Raw genomic sequence first — 8,286 nt, 5'->3', positions numbered from 1 at the left:
ATCTGCAAGAGACAATAAAACTTTAGATATGCTTGTTGATGTCACTCAGATCTTCATTACTCTACCCACTGTGCAGGTCTTACCATAACCTTATAGCTATAGTCCTGCATCTTCAGTGATAAGCTGGTCAGTGGAAACAAGCAGAAAAGGCTAATAATGTGCCAAAAAAAAAAAAAAGCTTCAAAACAATTTATGGGCTGTCATAGAGGTACACTATTATATTTTATTATTATTACTATTATAATTTATATTTTAAATGGTCTTTATATAAAATATAATTTATATTTTATATTTTTGGCCACCTAGCAGTTAAAAAACAAAACTGCATGCATTTGCGGATGAATATGTTTATCCTACTGCTCAGAAAACATTCACAACTAGGCTTAAGAGATGTAACCAATTTAGATGGAAAGGATCTCAAGGTGACTAGCTGAAGATGTCACTGTATCTATACCCATTAATAGACATGGTACTTACTTGAAAATAAAATCCCACTCCATACACATCAAAGTGGCTGGTGCAACTTTTCTCTATGCAATTTCCAGCGAAAACCATCCAGCTAAGTCTAAAATATAATCACTTAGGCTTACCATAGTGAACCAGAGTAAGACAAAAACACGTTTTGGAAGACAGTTTGATGATGTATTGACTGATTATTTAAATTTAGTTAATTTTGAACAAAAAAAGTTACATAGTGTACCTTTAAACTACTTGTGTACATGATCTCCACTGCATTATAGAGATTTCAACAAATAGTTTACCCCTGTTGTTGTTTCAAACCTGCAGGACAAAAATGTTGGAAGAATTGTGTTTTGAAACAATAAAGATGTTTCTTACCAATTTATCTAATTTCCACTTCCATATGATTTACACTATTCAAAATTTGAGGTCAGTAAAGAATTTAAGGCTTTCAGTACTTTTAATTGATCAAAATGGACATTTACATAGTTACAAATAATTTTTAATTTTAATAAATGCTGTTCTTTTGAAATTTCTATTCCTCAAAGAATCCTGAAAAAAAAATGTTTCATGGTTTCTACAAAAATATTAACTGTTTTCAATATTGATAATAATAAGATAACAAATCAGCGTTAGAATGATTTCTGAAGGATCAAGTGACATTTTTTCTTTAAAAAAAAAAAAGTAAAAATATAACCAATTCCAAAATTTTGAATGGTAGTGTATGTAAAAAAGCATATGTATTTCCCTAGAAAGTACCTAAACATGTCTTTCTAATCTCACACAGACAGTAACTGAACTGGGCCACCTGGTTAACATGGCCGATCTGCATGTTCTTAATCTCACCAGTGTTTTATTGTATATTGACTAATTTTAAAGCTCCTCCCTTACAATTGCCATGACTTTATGACTCGAACATTAGTCCAGAAACAGTGGATATCATCTATATGTCAGATTACAAACACACACACTTAAACACATACAGTAGTTCATAAAAAAGAAGAGGAACAAAAATCAGATGAATCCAATATCCTGGGACATCTGCTGTGCAGAAACAAAGGGATGAATCTAATAAACTTGTTTGATTTAGTTGCTTACTTGAACTGCTGTACTGACACAAGTATTCAGAGACAGTATCTGTTCTTTCCTTCTACATGACAGCAAATAAGAGATCCGTGTAACTGGGACATCTACATGCTTTTTCCTCCTTCATTCTGCCCATCCAACCTCAATTAACCACAATGCACCACAATCACACTTGACAATCTGTATACGAATCCTTGTTTAAATCTATGCTAAAAGATAGAAGGGAAGAGAAGGAGAAAGTGTGCACGTGTGAGAGAGAACAGGCGCGCTCTTTCAAAGCAATGTAAATGTAACCCAAGCCGCAGTGTAGGCTGACTAAACACTGTGAGCCCAGGTGGCTAATGGGAGACCAGGATGACCAAATGACCACCACCATAGTGGATCCATTCTGATGTCTCTCCCTCTCTCTCTCTCATTCCCAGTGACTCCTGCTCACTCTCTCTCTCTTCTCTCTCGATCTCTGCATCTGCTACGTATTACACTCGTCAGCTCTTCTGTTTGTCCAGGCAAGACTCGGATGGGTGGTCTTCAGATAACAGAACGCCAGGGGCCTCCCATGTCACCAAATTACCCAGACCTCTCTGTTTTTCCTTCACTCCTTTCAAAAACATGCAGGGCTTTGCTGCAAGGGCTAGAGTGGATGGCGGACACACACTCATCACTCTGTGCTGACGTAAACCTCATCAGGAATATCAAACTGTCTGTGTATGCAAGTGAGTATGTGTGCAAGTGCGAGAGAGAGACAGGGAGAGGAAAGGAGTCCATTGTCTAATCTTAAAATGCTTTGACTGAATCTGTACAAATTTAGTAAAAAATTGATTTAAAAGATTTAGTAGATTGAAAGACTTCCCAAAGGGGCATTTCTCATAAACAACCCCCCAATGCTCATTATTATATCCTATTCACACATTACGAAAATTATTTATAATGCACAAAAGTATCCATTGAAAAAAAATTTAAAAATAATTCTGACTATATAAAATATCTGGTAGTTGATCAAGTATTATAGTACTTAAAAATATTAAAAGATACAAAAATAAATTTTTCAAATGATGTGTTGGTTGGATTGGACAACTAAGAAGATCTATAAGGTATCCAAAAAATGAAGCCATGCAAGATATTTGAGTTTGCTCATGGTCATCAGGGGGCAAGAGCAAGCACAGAGACAAGGATCCTAGACAAGGATGTCTCTGAACTATATAAGAACTTATTTGCATGTGATGCCAGTGTTGGTAGTTTAAAAAACTGTGAAGAACTAAATTTAAATTAAATCCAAAGGAATGTTTGGATCTAAAATAAAATAAAATAAAGATAATTTAAAAAAATAAAACCGTAACACTTAATAATAATAACAATAATAAAAAACTATATATAATATTTCATGTTTGTGTAGACTATACTGATCAAAAGTTTGGAGTCAGTAAGATTCTTTTTTTTTATTATTCTTTTTTTTTTATTAATACTTTTATTCTGCAAGGATGCATGCAATGATAGATATAATACAAAATAGTTCTATTTCAATAAATTGCTCTTTTTTCTATTTATCAAAGAACCCTGAAAAAAATGTATCATGGTTTCCACAAAAATATTAAAAGCACTACTTTTTTCAACATTGATAATAATAAGAAATGTTTCTTAAGCAGCAAAACTGCTGAAAATTCAGCTTTGTCATCACAGGAATAAATTACATTTCACATTAAAATAGTTATTTTAATTTTTTTTATTATGTTAGGTTGACAAAGCCAACATACTAATCTACTAGCTTCTTCTTCTGAGACTAAATTTTACAAAGTATCTCCTCCTATAGAGTTTTCACGCAAGAAACATGCTAAATCATGCTAGCAACATGCTAAAACATTCTAAATCATGCTAGAAACATGTTAAAACATGCTAGCAAAATGCTAAAACATGCTAGTAACACAATAAATCATGTTAGCAACATGCTAAATCATGCTAGCAATATGATAAAACATTCTAAAGCTGTGTCCGAAACCACTCACTCGTTCACTCATTCACTAATCCCTATATAGTGTATGGCATTTGAGTGCACTATATCTGTATGGAGTGAACGAAATGAAGTAAGTGAATTCGGACGCTGACGTATACACTGTGCGTCGGAGATTTCTATCTCAGAAACGCTCGACGCGATAAAACTATTTTATCCTACATGTTATTTACATTATAAAACAATGTTAATAACGATAACAATCATAATGACTTCATTTTGTAATCATACATGCCTCTGTGCCAGCTTTGTAGTTTAATCGATTGTATAATTTTTTTGTCATGCTTAATGTGTTCATAATCATTTAATACTATAAAATACTGCAAACAAAAATAAACACATTAACAAGTGTACATCATTTCATGTATTTATCCTTTTTAATAAAGTTGTAAGAAACTCTCACGCTCACAGATTACGTGGTCTTTGAGCGCCCTCAGGCGACCGTTATGATTTGAATACGCTACCTATGATTAACGGAATTTTTTAAATCATCCACTAAATTATCATCTTATAAAGTTTAATGAGTTAACAGTGCCACAAATTATTAAAACACATTGCTATTAGTAAAACACATTAAATTGATTTAATGCCTACATAATATTTTAATAATAAAAATAATATTTTTATTAATATAATTTCATTTTTTTTAATTCATCTATATAATAATGTCCCCCTACATTTTAGTAGGTTTTATTCAAGTAGTGATATAAAATTAAAATAAAAAGGTTAAAAAAATTGGATTTGGGGAAATGTACACTCGAAATCAGAGAGAATTGTGGGTATAAAGTAGTGAACGAATGTAGGGAATGAAGTCGTTCACTCAGAATTCGGACACCACTACAAAATGTCCGACACCCGATATAGTGGACTATATAGTGGATAGGGAGCGGTTTCAGACACAGCTTAAATCATGCTAGAAACATGTTAAAACATGCTAGCAAAATGCTAAAACATGCTAGGAACACGTTAAATCATGTTAGCAATATGCTAAATCATGCTAGCAATATGCTAAAACATTCTAAATCATGCTAGCAACATCCTAAACCATGCTAGAAACATGTTAAAACATGTTAGCAATGTGTAAAATCATAGCTGCATCTCATTTCAGAGGCTGCATCCTCCGAAGGTCGCATTTGAAAGCTGCATACGTCATCAAGGATGTCTTATTTAAGAAAAGTAACCGTAATAAAACTGACTATTTTTCCTCATGAGGTGTAAAATACTGTAATATCTTTCTTACTTTGCAATCTAACGGTTACTTCTCTTAAATGAGACCGCCTCAATGACATATTCAGCCTTCAAATGTGACCTCCAGAGGATACAGCCTTTGAAATGAGAAGCAGCTCATGTTAGAAACATGCCAGCAAAATGCTAAATAATGCTAGCAACATACTAAAACATGTTAAATAATGCTAGCAACATGTTAAAATGTGTTAGCAATGTACAAAATCATGCTAGCAACATGTTAGCAATGTTAAATCATACTAGAAACATGCTAGCAACATGCTAAACCATACAAACATGCTAACATGCCAATTCATGCTACCAGCATGCTAATTCATGTTAGGATCATGCTCGCTATGTACTAAATCATACTAACAACATGTTAATTCATGCAAAAAATGCTAACAACATGCTAAAATATGTTAGTGACATGCTAAAACATGTTAACAATGCATTAGAACATGTTTACTGACTGAGTAAAATCTTCAAACTTCAAGCTTTTCAGCTATTTCAAACTTTGTCAAGCCAACATCAAGGTTTGTCATCAAACTTTACTCATCTAGTTTTAAATTGTAATAATACACACCATTACTGTTTTACTGTATTTTTATCAAATAAATGCAGCCTTGGTGAACAAAAAAAAATCACAGACTCCAAACTTTTGAGCAGTAGTGTGTATTACTTCAAAAATGCTAAAACAGCTAACAGCCCATGGCTAGACATAGCCTTTTTAGAAAATCAGAGGATTCCTACAGACTGTAAAGAATAAGATGAGGCCATTAGAGGGTCTTGTTGATTTAAAGAGCCAATGACAGCATCACAAGAGAAGCCTAAGCCTCATTCTATCTGCATACATACACAGACTCATAAACACAACAAAAGAGCACAGGCCTGAGCTGCTGTAATCTCTAAACTGTGTGCTCATGCAGACAGAGAAAGGGCGAGGGGTCATGGGTGAGAGGTCGTGCTGGGAGTGATTGGAGAGGCTGGAGACATGCACAGATCATCCCTTGTAATTTAGGAGAGCTAATCTCTATAGATCCCGATCAAGAAAGTCTGATAGAGAAAAATTCATTTAGTGCAACAAATTTAATCTAGACAATAAGCACACACTGCTGTGTTTGTGTGTGGATGTGCGTGTAGAATCGGGGTGGCATCTTTAACCCAGCTCGCAGGTGGCCATGTCACTGTGCTCTGGGCCATGAGCTCCAGCTAGGTCGCAGGTCAGCTGCTTTATTGGAGCCTTACTGACACACACTCTCCCTCTCTTTTGTCTCCCACAACATTAATACTAGACTTTCAAATCTGCTCCTAACAAGACACACTCTCACACCCAGCATGTCTGCCATTCTTCATTATAGAGAGAGCGACAGTCTCAGACAGCACATTTCACCAGAGACTACATGATGACGATTAAAACAAATATGTGCCAAAAACACTGCATTAAACTGCTTAGTGAAATGTTCAAGATGTGGATGAAGCTGTACTGTACACCCACACATATACAGGAGGAGAGTATGACAGAAAGAGAGAGACATCAAATCTGAGTGTGAGCTTGAGGCGAGGCTAAAAAAAAAATCTGGGGCCAGTGTGTTTGAATAACTTTAAGTGGGTCATTAGTTGCAGGTGGAAGGAATAAATGACAGCATACTCTTCACTGTTAATTTTTTTCTCTTTTAGTCATATTTCTTTTTTCTTTCTACAATGTTTTTTAGTAAAGAAAAGAACAGCTAGCTACAATCTGGGACCACCAAGAAAACAGTTTCTCTGTGTTTAATGAAAAGGCTCTCAGAAAGGTTGTATTAAAGGTTTTGTAGAATAAGAAAGTAGAAAGCAGTCATCAGAATATAATAATTGCAATTAATCTCTTTGTTGGTGTTCAATTCATAAATCTTGAGTTGCGTTGAAATTTGCCTATACAGTATACTGGCTAAAAGTGATGTGGATAAAATTTGTCTGCTTCCCACTTTATTCAGACTTTTTCTTAAATATTAAATATTGTGCCTGGATTGAAAAACCAATGTGTTTCATGTTTCAATTGTACCATTTGTCATGACTCAATAAAACATACAGAATTGTGTGGATGCGATTTTTGGCCAAATGGTCATACCAATCTTGCACTCATTATTCCCAGCCTATAATTCAATAAATCACTATGTGGGAGGTATTAGCTTTATTATTAGATGTTATTTTGTGGGCTTTAGTGAAAATGGCCAGATGGAGGGAGGTATCCTCTGCAACCAAAGAGGATATTGAAATGGATCAATCTGGTCAATCGGCATGGCTATTGCTCTTGTGCTGGATGTGAATGGCCATAATGTCTACAGGATTATTTCAAAGCACAGTGAGACCACTACCATGCAGAATGTAAAGGGCTCTGGCTGGTCAAGGAAGACTACTGAGCATTTTGACAAGAGGGGGACCATCTTATAACAGCCTCTAAAGATTTGGATAAGACCCTCCAATTTCATCTTGAACTGTAAAGGTACATGCAATGACAGTTTTCATGCTCAGCATTTTGAAGTCCTCAAGTGGCCTCCTCTGTCCCCTGATCTTAAAGCCATTGAAAACCTTTAGGAAATTATAAACCTAAAGTCATGCAGGTCTTCCTATGAAGCTCAACTGTGAAAAGAAATTAAGGAGGATTGGAAAGAAGTCAATGCCCAGGAGAATGGCTGCTGTAATCAAAAACAAGGGAGAACCAAAATATTAATAACTGATTACATTGAATACAGTTATTAATATGATTGTAGTTAATGTATGCTTTATTCGTAATGCTTTATTCCTGTGAGCCTTTTTTTTTTTTTCTATTTATTGTGCAAATATTCCCTCCAGACATTATTTTTGGTCACTACTGTATATGTGTGTATGTCTGTGTGTCTTTTCAAAATTCATTCAGTTCCTTAAAAAAACAAAATACATGACAAACATGTTTGCAAATTTTGTGTCACAACGCAATGCTAAATATTAGGTGAGCAAACATGTGCCACCTCTGACCCATCAGAAATTAATAGTTTTATACAGCAAGTGGAAGTAAAAACTTTTACATTGTCACAATTTTTATTTTTATTTATTTATTTTTTGGTTGGAGTGGGGGAGATTTTTGCGAATCCTAAAATAAAATGTATCATTATTTCCACAAAGAATATTAAGCAGCACAACATTGATAATAATAAGAAATATTCCTTGAGCACCAAATCTGCATATAGAATGATTTCTGAAGGATCATGTGATGCTGAAGACTGGAGTAACGATGCTGAAAATTCAACATTTCATTGTAAAATAGATAAATAAATTGTATTAATATTTCACTATATTATTGTTTAACTGTATATTTGATCAAATAAAGCCTTGGTGAGCATTTAGAGACAAAAGAAACATGAAAAACATTTTGCTGACCTCAAACTTTTGAACAGTAGTGTAATTTTGATCACTTGACACACTTTTAATTGGGGATTAGTACAGGCAGGTCTCTTCTAGTTCAATACATGTCCTGATTTCTACTATACATA

Source organism: Chanodichthys erythropterus, chromosome 13 (genome assembly GCF_024489055.1).
Source record: "Chanodichthys erythropterus isolate Z2021 chromosome 13, ASM2448905v1, whole genome shotgun sequence".
Lineage (NCBI taxonomy): Eukaryota > Metazoa > Chordata > Actinopteri > Cypriniformes > Xenocyprididae > Chanodichthys > Chanodichthys erythropterus.
Note: the sequence above shows the minus strand (reverse complement) of the source record.